The sequence below is a fragment of the Nelumbo nucifera genome, chromosome 2 (assembly GCF_055504915.1).
Source record: "Nelumbo nucifera cultivar China Antique chromosome 2, China Antique-T2T, whole genome shotgun sequence".
Lineage (NCBI taxonomy): Eukaryota > Viridiplantae > Streptophyta > Magnoliopsida > Proteales > Nelumbonaceae > Nelumbo > Nelumbo nucifera.
In genome coordinates, this window is record NC_142650.1 from 64,455,346 (window position 1) to 64,469,581 (window position 14,236).

Here is a 14,236-nt window from a genome sequence, read left to right on the forward strand (position 1 = left end):
GGCCATCCGTTCAAACCGAATGGTTGGGCCATTTGACCTGGGAACCGGACCCCTGATCGGTTTGTTGTTTGGTTCAATTTTAAAAACCTTGGTTGAATGGTCACGATTGCTTAATGTAATATCATTAAAACAAAATCTATAATCAGTAATTTTTACTTAAAAGTTTTGAAACAACTATTTAATCTGTAAAATTTAAATTTTTATTTCAAAAAATTTGAAAAAAATTATAATTTATTCAAAACAAATGAAAACCTATGGTCTAAAAGAAAATGGTACATGAGAGCTCCTTGGTCGAGAAGAAAACCTAAGCGAGAAAAGAACCGACAATGGTGAGAAAAGAATGGTGATGGCAACTTGGTTGTTGTAGAGAGTAAGAGTTGAGAGAGAAGAGAATGGTAGCAACTTGGCAAATAGCAAGGCAAGTTAGGCGAGGACAAGAGAGGAGAAGTGAGAAGAAAATGTCGATTGTTGAAGTATCGAGTGAGGGTTTAGAATTTTAGGGCTGGCCCACCGGGGGTTTGAGGAACAGATTTCCTCATTTACCCCTAAGAAATTTTATCTATTCCATTAATGTATAAAAGTATATATAAAATATAATTATATTTATAAATATATTGGATTCGGATTTTTATCGGATCGGATGAGGATGAATCCGAGTTCGATCCGATTTTTAATCGGATTCTACTTCAGCCATCCGAATCCAATATTATCGGATCGAATTGCGGATTTACGGGTATCATTGACAGGCTAGTTTTTGGCCAATGACCAGGTTAAGATGAAACAGAAGCGGTGTGAGCTGCTCGTCTAACTTCGATGGACAGACTGAATCAGGAATCTTCGTCTCCTCCCCACCACCACCAGACGAGTCCCTGAAAAGGTGGAGCTAAATTTGTTGGAGTCTGATCACCATCACTAGACAGCCTCCTCAACTCCCCCGAAGTCCCCCTGTTCTAAATCCATCGCCACCATCCTGAATCCTCGAGTCTATTACGTGTAAACAGGAACTTGGGTCCCTCAACAACTAATCTCTGATTAGAAACCCTTCCCCCCCAAAACTTCAATCATCAGTGATTTGGGAGTCTCAAACGGAGCGTGCTCCCAAACTATCAACTGTAGAGACTCAACTTCTTTGTATAAGCTGCAATCTACAGATGTTAAGAAATGTTTGAAGACAAAGTTCCCTTTAACGAATACTCCAAATAATAAATAATGTAGAGGTGCAATCGAAAAGTAGAAAAAGTAGTTTTGTGTTTCTATAATTACTCTCTCTCTCATAAAGATATGCTTTTGGTTAATTTTATTATGTTTAATTTCTTCCTCTTCATATTCATAAATATAAACATCTTGAACTTGTTTAAGGAGAGAATACTTTATCAATTTCATTTAATAACAAGCAAGTAATAAAATAAGAGGCTGTCAGCTGTTACAAACAGCCTCACAAGCAAGAAACTCTTAAGTACTCAGACACAAGTAGTAGTACAGCATAGTGAATTAAGTAATCCATCGCTGATAAGAGATGATGGACTACTCTCTTTGCTACAGTTGGTGTGTGTTGACAACTCGTAGATTTTTACATCTCACCGCCATGCAAATGTAAAAGAATTGAAGTGAATATGGCAGCAGCGCCCACTGTTGTTGAAAGCCCAATGTAGTAGTGTCCATTAATGCGAGTAGCATCATTGTGATGGTTATTATTTCCATGGCGATTATTGTTGGCAGCTGCAGCACCAGAACCGGCTGCGGCTCCATACAACGGAATGAGTCCTGCGCCTGCTGGTAAGTCGTTTCCCCCATTTCCACTTCCCTCAGCCGCACCACCACCACTTACTCCGCCAACCCCACGACCACCAGCACTTGCCAGTAAGAGGCGTGCATCATTTCCTTCCCAAGTCGACAACTTCCTGTGCAGACGTATATAATTGTCTTCCTGCCGATAAGCTACAAGAAAAACAAGGTTTCAATCCCAACCCAACAACAAAGAATTTCATTTGCGTTAGTAAAAAATGTAAATGTTTGGGACTTGGGAGCGTAAATGAAAATTGCACTCCCAAACTTTTTCACAAGTGCAATCAGGGCCCTACCAATGACGAACTCTATATATTCGAGGAAAAGCCTAACCGACCAACGAATCTTTCACCATGCTTGTACAGAGACTCCCCAAGTGTTACTTTTATCACCTCTGCTTAGTGTCTCCGAATCCTATAAAGCTAAGTAGCTAACCTCATCAAAATTTAATGTACTTGACCAATTAGAAACAGTCACGTTAACTACCAGGCTAGTTGTGTATTCCAGGAATCTTTTCCATCTTTTCGCAATGGCATAACTACAGTTTCTTGATGGGCCACTTTTCTATTCTTCCACGTAAGATACTGATCCTCTTAGCTTTTCTTTGTTTTGTCAAAGTGTAAAGTTAAGAAACCAGCATATGCCTAACGTTTGGAAGAGTACAAGCGAATGCAAAAGTGAACTGGTTGCAAAATTTTATCTGGTTCAGATTCCAACTGCAAGGAAAGAGACATATAGGGAGGGTTTTTGGCTGTTGCCTTTGTTGCTTGAGCTGATACATAGGCAGATTCATAACTGTTCAATCTAAAAGCTTAAACTACTAAGTGAGGTCCTTGGTAAAACAGGCTCTATGTTTTGTCAAGAAATCATGATTTAATCTAAAAGCTTATACTGTTAGATGAGGTCTCAAAAAAGATTTTTATTCTAATAATAATTGCTCAAATTCATCACCAACTTAGCACATAGCTGTTGATGAATCAGAGGCTACAACTCGAATTATCTTTAATTCATTAAGAACTTCACCTCTCTCAGACCTATCTCTTGGAACTTTAAACTTTGAACTCAAATGAAAGAGAAATTAAGAAAGGAAAATGATGAATATACCTGAAACCAATGTTGTGTGTAAAGAAGAGGGCATCATTAGACAAGAAACATATAGGCCGAGTATCAGTAACAATCCCATTTCTTTTGAGTTTTGCCTCTGCCCACACCTTGATTTGTTCACGCCGTTGTTACCAATATTTATACATGGTTTGTTGTTCCTCTGTCCCTTTCATCTCTCTCTCTACATCTTGGAATATGAAGTTGATTAATTGATTCTGCCAACCGCATCTGACGAGTGTAACCATCTTTCGGTTAATGTCAAAAAAGTAAAGATGAGGATAAAAGTATCATTTGTTTGAGTAAGTTGCTGAAACCACCCCTCAAGTTTGATAATTGCAAATCACGTCTCTGGAATTTTTTTTTGACACAATTGTCTTAATTCTTTGTTAGAATTCTCTGATAAGAGGCATAAAATGTTTAAAATATCTATGAAATTATTATTAAGGCTGGTTTCTGCTGAAAGAAAAAAAAAAAAAACATAAATTTTATGAACAACAAAAGAGAGAGTTTAAAGTTATAATTTTACCTTTAAGCAATTGATATGAATACAATTTGAAAAATAAACATTTTAATAAAAAATAATTGCATGGATATTTCAAACATTTTGTGCCTCTTGTTAAGTGATTCAAAGAGGAGGTTTAATTACAACTATTTCAGAAATGGTTAAAAACTTCAGGAAAGGCTTTAGAAATTTACCCTTTGTTTAATAATAATGGCCCACCCTTCGGGTGTGAAGTCTTTCAAATCCGGTTACCACTTGGCTCCATCCTCAGACTGGGTTCCATGTCTTTCAAATCAGGTTACCACTTGGCTTCATCCTCAGCTTGATCCAATACTTTAAGGATTTATTTCCTTTTTACAATTAAAAAATCAGTGTTTATAGGGACATTATAACTGTAAAAACGAAATAAATCCTTAAAATAAAGAATGTCAAATGCAGCTTAAAAATTGTGTATATATGCTACACCAGTTCTGCTTTTATCGATTAATCGGCCAATTAATTCATTTGACCCAAAAAAACCATTAGGCTCAGTTTGAAAGAAGTACAAATACAAATATATACAATACAAATACATAAAAAATAATACAAAACACAAAATTTTGCACTCTGCATATTGGCATTTGTATACCTTTCAAATGGAGCCTTAAAACCGTTAGACCCAAAAAGGTCTCCAATCCAAACCTACTATTTAGAACTATCCAAGAAGAAAATCGGATTAATCTACTTAGGTACAGCAAAACCCTGGATCATTTCCTTTTATCTAAGGGGTAAAAAATTATCACCTTAATTTATTTAGTAAGGTTTCTTTAAGGGATTCTCATTTGGCATGTGTGCAAACCAAAATTAGTTCGGCTCCAGTTAACCTGGCCCAAATGCAATGCTCCATTTAATATGTTTGTTGAGGGAATCGTAGTAAACAATAAGGCTGCGTTTGGTTGCAGTGTAAATCTAAATTTACGAGGAGTTTTTCATTGATTGACTTTTGAGAGTGTAAAAAGGAACCGGTATTTACATTCACCGTGTTTCTAATCGATGTAAAATATACGTTAGTGATGATGCGCAATCCGGCAGGTCTTAGCTATCAATGACTTTGCCTCTGAACTGAGTAGTAGGGAACCTGAAATGGAGAAGATGAGGAAGCTCTAGGGGGAACCCGGTGTAAAGGCTCCGAAGGTCAAGTTAGAATCCTTCAAAGGCAAGATAAAACCAAATAGCGCAAAGTTTGCATACCCTGTTCTTGGGGGGTAGAGAGCCTTTTATAACCACCTCGCGCATTCACTCCTAAACATCTGTCAGGTCGGGTATGATTACTTCCGTGCTTCTGCCAGTTCGGGTGTCATCACCTCTGTTGGGGCAGAACCGCCACTGTTCCTTTTGTCGGAGCCATCTCTGTAACTGGAGATAGCGGTGGCAGGTGACGGTGGCAGGTGGCCGTTGAAGTAAGGCTGTCAAGCGTCAGATCCCAAGTCAGTCAGGTGCGCCGCCCCTGGATACGGACTCCTTCAGTGTCAGGTATGGTGGGGTTTGTCTAGTTCGGCGTTCTGGAGGCGAAGTGCTAGAGCGATGTGCAAGGCGAAGTCTTGAGTTCGGATAGGGGAGTGTCCCGAACTGCCATGAGGCGGGCCAGTTCGGGTCACTGCTTTGTGTGGCTTGGGGCCTAAGGGAGAGTCCGGGCTCCTCGTAGGGAGTTCGGATAGGTGAGTATCCCGAACTGCAATGAGGCGGGCCAGTTCGAGTCAATGCTTTGTGTGGCTTGGGGCCTAAGGGAGAGTTCGGGCTCCTCGTAGGGAGTTCGGATAGGGGAGTATCCCGAACTGCCATGAGGCGGGCCAGTTCGGGTCACTGCTTTGTGTGGCTCGGGGCCTAAGGGAGAGTTTAGGCTCTTAGTAGGGAGGTCGGGCTCCTCGTAGGGAGTTCGGGCTCCTCGAAGGGAGGTTGGTCTCCTCGAGGGGAGTTCGAACTGTTGGTTTCTTCCCTTTGGTGTTTGCACCCGGGGTACGCTGCTTTACGTGCCGAGCTATTTGTTTTTTTTTGCCATGTGGCGTGATTGCGAGGTCGGGCCAAATCTTCATCAATTGCCCCCCACTCCTCGCGCTAAGGGTCTTGCCCTGGCGCGGGGAGTTCGCAAGGTGTCAAGTAGATTTGTCCTGTACTTTGAATCTTGGTTCTGATGGCGCGAGGTGCGTTGTCAGGTTCCTTGGGTTTCTTCGAGCGTCCAAAAGGCGGGAAGCGTGCCGGCCTGCCTAAACGCTGATAGATGTGGCGGCGTGCGCTTTATTTCGAAATTTCAAAAAAGCGCGCCACTTGGGAGGCGCGATAGCAGGCGTCTTTTCAAATTTGAAAAAATGTGCCGCTGCCACTTTGATCGAGGAGACGTGCACTGGCGTTCCATCAGTTTCGAAAAGACGTGCGCCGGCGCTCCATCAGTTTCAAAAAGATGTGCGCCAATCACGTCTCGGACTCAGGGGACGTGCAGTCAGTGCGGTTGTGGGCCGTCAGATTGGCATTGATCTAAGCCGTCGCTTTTCGGTCACTGTGAGTATAAATAGCGGGGGGGGGGGGGGACCACAGTCGCTGTCACTTCTGTATTTCTCTCGAGCTCGCGTCCGAGTTTCAGCTCGCATCTAGTTCGTGTCCAGGTTTTTTCAGTTCGCATTCAAGGTCTTCTGCTCGTCCGAGCTCCTGTGGTCAGCCTTTTTCCAGGTGAGTACTTTCCTAGATCCCATCTCACTCCCTGATGTCTAGCTTGGATAGCTCAGATAGTCTTTCTAGCGGGTCTGATGCAGGTTCTACGAACCGAGTTGCACCCCCTGATAGCCCTAGCGAGCCGGAGGTAGAGCTTGAGGAAGAGTTCGAACTCGTAGGCCGAGGCGCTTCGGGTAGTTTGGCGTCCACCTCTCGTCGGGGTCGGATGTTAGACAAGTTTGGTCCTTTGACCATGACGCCCGAGGGGCTCCAATCCCTCATTACCTACTATAACTTGCCCGGGGAGTACGCTTATTTCATACCTTCGGGTAGCTTTCCTTGGGAACACGGTCCTGATGAGATTGTGATATTCCGGGAGCAGCTCGCCGTGGGGCTGCGATTGCCTTTCCATCCCCTCCTTGTCGAAGTCTTGAACCACTTCGGCATGATGGTCGGCCAGCTTCACCCGAACTCCATTCGAAATTTGGTGGGGACAATCTCCTTATTTTGCGAAGAGAGCTTTCCTTTGGACTTGGAGATTTTTTCTTCAATCTTGATGCTTAAGAAGCAAGCGGGTCCCCTCCCCAGGTGTAGGCGGGCATGCTACCTATCTCCTCGCCCGGGCTTTAAGCTTTTACATGAACTCCCCAACAAGGTCCCAGCATGGAAGCGAGACTACTTCGGGGTGCGAAGTGTGTTGGGGTGGCCGTTTCAGACCGGGTGGGGGATGCCGCTCCTGACTCCGGGGTCACGCTTGACAAAGAGACGGTGAAGGGCCTCTGGCAATGGGCACGACTTGGGCTGAAGTGTCAACAGTATCTGACGGAGGCCAAGCTCATTGCAGCCGGCCTGAGCTCGGGTAGGTTCTTCACTTAGAGATTCTGTTTTTGCTGTCTTTCTTGCTTTTTACTGATGGCGAACTTCTTTTCGCAGGTGTGATGGATTCTCGAGGGACCCGGGGTGGGGCACTTGTTCCAAGGCATGAAGAGGAGAAAGCGGGTTGCCAAGCGAACTCGCGCCGAGATGCCCCGGGATGCGGAGCCCGAGGTGCCGGACTATCCGCCAGAGGATCTGCCCAGGGAGCCCGAGATGGTTCCTCCAATGCAGGAGCCGGCAGGGGGCCCTTATGCTGAGACTACTTACACAGGGGCTCATACATACTCCGGTGCTCCTGCTTACTCCAGGTCTGCTCATACGCGAGCTGGGCCCTCGGGATCGGGGGCCCCGGGGGATTTCAGGAGTGTGCTGTCGCCGACCCATGCTCTTCAAAAGAGTAAGGAGGCTATTTTCCCCGAGGAGGTCGCGGCTTAGACTGATCTCCCTTTGCATCAAGTGGCCTGTCGTGCCATTATCCATGCCATGGTGGTAAGTGTTCTCCCTGTTTTAGCTCTTTGGCTTTCGTTTTGTTGGTTCTTTTGATCACTCGATTCCTTTTGGTATGTGAATTCTTCTATTCACACCTTGGCGGCTCAGGTGGAGAGGAGCTCGAGGCAGGCGCGAGCTACCGAAGAGGCTCGTCGCGCTGCCGAGGAGGTTGCTCGTTTTTCACGGATCGGGCAGGCGAGGTCTCAGAGAGATGCCGAGGCCATGGGAGTGGTGGTGAAACACATGGCATACTTGAGGTTGGATCTACAGCATCAGGTCAAGTACCTTCAGGAGGACATCAGGGAGAGGACGCAGATCTTTTCTCAAGGTATCGAAGATGCCAAGAAGAAGGCTGTCGATGAGTACATTGCTTCGCCAGGCTTTGATGATTTGATGGTGGATTCATACAGGAGGGGTTTTAATCTAAGCCGGTGGATGATCTGGAATACGTACCCCGAGCTCGATATTAGCGCCATATCCACTTCGCGCATAACTCAGGAGATGGCCAATGCTGCTGACGGTGAGCCAGACTCCGAGGGCGAGGCGGGGCCTTTGGGTATTGTTGAAGTGCCTTCTGATAATGAAGAAATAGTTCCAGGCTTGTAAATTTTTTTTTTTATGTACTACCTTACTTTTGAAATGAAATGACTTTTGGTTAAGTGTTGGTTGTTCTTTCTCCCGAACTGAGCATATTTGCCGAACTAATCATACGTCCGATCTGTTTCCTATCCGGGCTACCGCACTCCCGAACTAATCATACTCCCGAACTGAGCATATTTGGTGGTGATTTTATCCACTTTGCTTGGCGGTCTATAGGTAGTTTCACCTTAGGTTGACGATGTTCCATGCTCGGGGTACTTGCTTACCCTCTAAGGTTTCGAGCTCGTATGCCCCCCCGAGTGCTTTCTTTACTCTGTAGGGTCCTTTCCAATTTGGTCCGAGTTTTCCCATGCCGGGTTCGGGTACCATGATCTTACGGAGAACCAGGTTGCCGTCGCGGAAGCTCCTCTTCTTTACTCTGGCGTTATAGTACCGAGCTACCTTTTGCTGGTAGACCGCAGTTCGGATGTGTGCGAGGTCTCTTACCTCATCCAGTAGGTCGAGGTTGGTGCGTAACTCGTCTCCGTCTGTCTGCTCGTCGTATGTTTCTAGTCACAGTGTAGGTACTTCGATTTCCACCGGGTTTACCGCTTCGGTGCCGTAAGTGAGGTTAAAGGGGGTTTCTCCCGTAGCGGTTTTTTCCGTGGTTCGGTGAGCCCACAGGACACTTGGTAGCTCGTTCACCCACAACCCTTTAGCTCGGTCTAGTCGTGCTTTCAGTCCGTGGAGGATGTCTCTGTTCATTACTTCTGTCTGACCGTTTGCCTGCGGGTGTGCGACTGACGTGAAGTTCTGACGAATTCCCATATTTTGGCACCATTCTTGGAACTTGATATCCTCGAACTGTTTGCCGTTGTCGGAGATCAGTACCCGAGGTAGCCCGAAGCGACATACTATGTCTTCCAAAAGAAGTTCTGTATGTTTCGGGCTGTAACTGTTGCCAGAGGTTCAGCTTCTATCCACTTTGTGAAGTAATCTACTGCCACCACTAGGAACTTTCTCCCACCTGTTGCTGGCGGGAATGGCCCCAGAAAGTCGATGCCCCATTGTACAAAGGGCCATGGACTGGTGAGGTACTTGAGGTCAGCAGCAGGCTGATGGTGGATATTGGCATGCTTCTGACACTTGTCGCATTTTCTGACGAGCTCGACGGCCTCTGCCTTCGTTGTTGGCTAGTAGTATCCTTGTCGAAGTGCCTTTTGAGCGAGGGCTCTGCCCCCCAGGTGTCCGCCGCACAAGCCTTCGTGAGTGTCGCGGAGTACGAGATCGGCTTCGGCAGGTCGCAAGCAACGCAGGTAGGGGAGCGTGTAGGATCGTCGGTACAACTGTTCGTCTATTATGACGTATTTGGCTGCCTGGCGCTACACTCTCTTGGCTGCATTGCGGTCCGCAGGGAGGGTTCCATCTAGCAGGAAGCTCGCGAGTGGGTCGATCCAGCTCGGCTCTGCTTCAAGGACAGGAGCGATCTCTTCTGCCCTATCGAGAATGCTGGGCCGAGGTAAGTCCTCTACGTACACAGTTCTCATGGCGTTGTGACTCATGCTGGCTAACCGGGACAGGGCGTCGACCTCAGTGTTCTCTGACCTCGGGATTTGCCTGATGAAGTGTGACTGGAAGTTGAACAGAGCCTCCTTTACTTTTGCCAAGTATGCAATCATAGTGAGCTCGCGTGCTTCGTATTCGCCTGTAACTTGGTTGACCACGAGCTGGGAATCACTGCAGATAACTACGTGCTTTGCTCCGACCTTGTGCGCTAGGTTCAGCCCGGCTATCAGTGCCTCGTACTCCGCCTCGTTGTTGGATGCTGCGAACTCAAAGCGTAGTGCGTATTCCAATTTTGTTCTGCTCGGGCCGCGTAACACTATTCCAGCCCCGCTGCCCTACTGGTTCGAGGAGCCATCTACGTGAAGGATCCAGGGCTCCTCATCCCAGTTCGCGTTTGGCCTAACCAGGAGAGATGCTACACTGGCTGCTACTTCACGAGGTTCAGACTCTATTGGCTTGGGAGCTCCACGCTCGCCCGAACTGGGGATCTCGAGCTCGACTGGCCCAGGGGTTTTGAGGCTAAACGTGCACTCGACGATAAAATCAGCCAAGGCTTGGGCCTTAATAGCAGTTCTTCGCTTGTACTAGAGGTCATACTCGCTGAGTCCGATGGCCCATTTGGCAGTCTACCGGAAACCTCGGGTTTGAGTAAAACTTGCCTTAGAGGTTTGTTAGTCAGGACGATGACGGTGTGAGCCTAGAAGTACGGGCGGAGTTTCAGAGCTGCTATCACTAGTGCATATGCTAGCTTTTCTATCTGCGGGTACCTTGTCTTTGCTCCCTGCAAAATTTTACTAACATAGTAGATGGGTTGCTGGACCCGGTCTGCTTCTTTTATTAGTACCGAACAGACCACCTCGTCGCTTGCTGAGAGGTATAGTTCTAAGACCTTGCCCTCCTCGGGCCGGGCTAAGGTTGGCACACTAGCGAGGTAACTTTTTAGCTCGTCAAACGCGAGCTGACAGTCTTGGGTCCATTCAAACCCTTTGCCTTTGAGTGCTTTGAAGAAAGGTAGGCAGCGGTCTGCTGATTTGGACATGAAGCGGCTTAGAGCGGCTATACGGCCGTTTAGCCTCTGAACTTCTTTTACTTTCCGGGGTGGTCTCATATCTAGGATGGCTTTTATCTTGTCCAGGTTGGCCTCAATACTGCGCCGGTTGACAATGTACCCTAGGAACTTGCCCGAGGTTGTATTAATTCCTGTGAATCTAAGTCTTGTATTAATTGACGCAGGGTTCAACTTGCCCGCCGTTTAGGGTTCAACTTCATGCTAAATTGACGCAGGATTTGGAAGACAGAATCTAAGTCTTGTATTAATTCCTGTGAAAACTGTGTCTTGACGACCATGTCGTCTACATAACATTCTATCTTCGTGCCAATCAAGGGCCGAAACAGCCTATTTACAAGTCTTTGGAAGGTTGCCCCGGCATTTTTTAATCCGAAGGGCATGACCTTGTAGCAGTACAGGCCAAACTCAGTTATGAAGCTGGTTTTTTCCTCATCGGACTGGTCCATCCTGATTTGGTTGTAGCCCGAGTAGGCGTCCAGGAAGCTTAGCAACTCATGTCCCGAGGTCGCGTCCACTAGGCGGTCGATTCTGGGGAGGGGGAAGCAATCTTTCGGGCAAGCTCGGTTCAGGTCTGTGTAGTCGATGCACATGCACCACTTGCCGTTTGCCTTTTTCACCAGCACTGGGTTGGCCACCCAGCTCGGGTAATGGACTTCCCTTATGAAGTCTGCTGCAAGGAGCTTCTCGACCTCCTCGTCGACCGCCCTCCAGTGCTCTGGGGATAAGTTGTGTTTCTTCTGTCTAATGGGTTTGACTACAGGGTCAGTATTAAGTTTGTGAGTTATCAGGCCGGGGCTAATACCGGGCATGTCGGCCGCGTACCAGGCAAAAATATCTAAATTTTGAAGCAAAAAACTCGCCAGTTCGGTTCGTAGGGGTTCCTCGACGGAAGCACCGATCAGTAGTGTGCGAGCTGGGTCTGTAGCCGAAGTCGGGACTGCGACTGTTTCCTCTGTGGGCGAGGCTCGTTCCTCGCCTTGCTCCACAGGCCGCTCCAGTTCAAGGTCGTCGGCCACCTTGGTTTTTCCCTTCAGGGTGGCAACATAACACTTGCGGTACTCGAGCTGATCGCCCCACGCTACCCCCACACCGAAGTCTGTAGGGAACTTCATGGCCAAATAGTAGGTGGAGACCATCGCCCGCATGATATGCGTGATTGGCCGCCCTATTATGGCATTGTATGGGGAGGGGGTCGCAACCACTAGGAAATCATGGTTGAGTCTGACCACACAAGGCCATGTGCCGACTTCCACAGGTACTGTTATTTTTCCGAGGGGCCTGACTTCCTCTCCGCTGAAACCCACAAGAGGAATGTTCGCGGGCTTCTGCTCGCTCCTCTGTAACTGTAGCTGGTCAAATGCTGATTTGAAGAGGATGTCCGCTGAGCTGCCCGAATCTACAAGTACGCGTCTGACCTCAAAGTCGTTGATCCTTAGTTTAATGACAAGCACGTCATCGTGGGCGTAGTAGACTCCTCGCGCGTCGTCTTCCGTGAAGAAGATTGGTTCTTTGGTCTTCGGTCTTTTTGGGGGGTTCCTTTCCTCGAGGGTCGCTTCGTGAACTGAAGTCTGGGCTGCTGCCGAGGTACACCCTACTACCACCGAACCTCCCACAATTACATGGATGGTTCCCCGAACTGGCCTCTCTTCCAGAGGCTGTCGCTGCAACGGTTCGGCTGGTCTACTGCTAGATTCGGGGGCATCCTTTTCGTTCTTCCCTTGCTGACCTGCCTTATTGTTATTATTGTTATTCTATACAAAATTTCTTAAGTATCCGCGACGGATGAGTCCCTCTATCTCGTCCCGGAGATTATTACACTGTTCGGTACTATGACCGTGGTCTCTATGGAAACTACAATACAAATTCTTGTTTCTCTCGTTCGGATTTCCCTTTACGCGAGGTGGCCACTTTACGTATGGGGCATCCTTGATCGTCATTAAGATCTTAGTCCGCCTCGTGTTTAACGGCGTGTAATCCGTCCGAACTACTGTGGGAGCTCGGAACGACTAGTTTGGCTTCGGCTCTCGGGCCGGGTTTTTTCTGTCGACTGGGTTGGAGGGCTCGCCTTCCCTCTTTCTTTTCTCGTTCCCGCTTTCGGTTCGTTGGTTGATTTCTTCCTCTGTCCTCATGAACTTGTCCGCGAGCTTGAGGAATTCGGCCACGGTTGCGGGCTAGTTAGCTACCATGTGCCATTTGAACTCTTTGTGCGTTACTCCTCTCTTGGCCACCGCGAGCTGCACCGCGGGGTCTAACCGCGGTATCTGTAAGCATGCTTCATTGAATCGTTTGATGTAGTCCTGGATGGATTCTCCTTCCCTCTGGACTACTCCGAAGATGCTTTCCACTGTTCTAGGGCACCGTTTGCTGGTGACAAAGTGTGCGGTGAAGACCTGCACGAACTGGGCCTAGCACTTTATCGACCTAGGGGCCAGGTTCCTGTACCAAGTGCGGGCTACCCCCCTGAAGGTGGTGGTGAAGGCCACGCACATGCACGATTCACTGGCCCTGGCAAGGTGCATTTGGGACTGGAAAGCGTCAACGTGGTCGTTGGGGTCGAAGGACCCATCATACTTGTCCAAAGGTGGGAGTTTGAAATCTCTGGGCAAGGGGACCACCGGGAGTTCTGATGCGAGGGGGGAAGGAACTGAGAGAATCGGGGCAGTTCCTACCTCGTCCGAGCTCGTCTCTTCCTTGCCTCTGAGCTCTGATAAGACGCGGGTGGCAGTTTGGCGACTTCGCCGACGCCTTTGTTGTCGAGTGGGCTTGGTACTGGCGCTGCTGGCCTCTGTGTTGCCGAGCTCGATGGACCCGGAATGCTAGTAGTCTTCTACCAGGACGCCGAATCGGTTTTCCGTCAGGGGGAACTCGGGCTTGGAGTGCCGAGGTGCCGACCTTGCGGGCGAAGTTCCTGACCCGCCTGCAAGCTGCGAGGCGGGGATGATTTTTCTCTCTCTTCGGACTGGGGATGAGGCCTGGCTGTTAGGAGGTTCTAGGGCTGGGAGGCCTTTCCCTGGTGGGGGCATCCATCCTGTAGGGAGGCCTTAGCCGGCGTTGGAGCAGGGTGGCGAGTTGAAAGTAGTGGTTGGTTCAGCGACAGTTGGGGGAACTGCTGTTGATAGTGATATTGGGAGATGTTGTGCAGTACTTGGTGCTGATGAAGTTGGTGTTGCTGGAATTGTTGCATTTGGGCTTGCATTGCCCGCATGCACTGCATCAGGTCGTCCAACCGGTTTTGGCTGGCTGCCAGGGGGACGACAGTTGGTTCAGTAAAGGTTGTCTCCATAGGGGGAGGAAAGGGGATGCTCATGGCAGGAAGGTTTACGGGCGCCACTGCTTGTGGCGCACTCAAGCTGGGGATTCCATCCACCGAAAGGGGGATGGTGAACTATCCAATGCACACCACGGGAACTTGAAGTTGTTCCCCGGTGGTGTTTGTCTCCGTGCCACGTCCGGCGTTGCTGGAAGAAGCCATTAGTGTTGGGTTTTTTGAAGAAAAGAGGTTATGAGAGTTTGGAGGGAGGCTTTTTGAAGCATTCCCACGGACGACGCCAATTGATGATGCGCAATCCGGCAGGTCTTAG

General features: G+C 48.2%; 1 long non-coding RNA gene across 1 annotated transcript; it reads right to left on the bottom strand.

Annotated features, from left to right (window-relative positions):
- Positions 1-1,350: 1,350 nt before the first annotated feature.
- On the bottom strand, positions 1,351-3,126 carry LOC104607644 (uncharacterized). Its single transcript, XR_016082886.1, has 2 exons — positions 2,890-3,126; positions 1,351-1,938 (listed from the first exon to the last, which is right to left on the bottom strand). It is a non-coding gene; the product is annotated as an uncharacterized LOC104607644 (long non-coding RNA).
- Between the last annotated feature and the right edge of the window lie 11,110 nt (positions 3,127-14,236).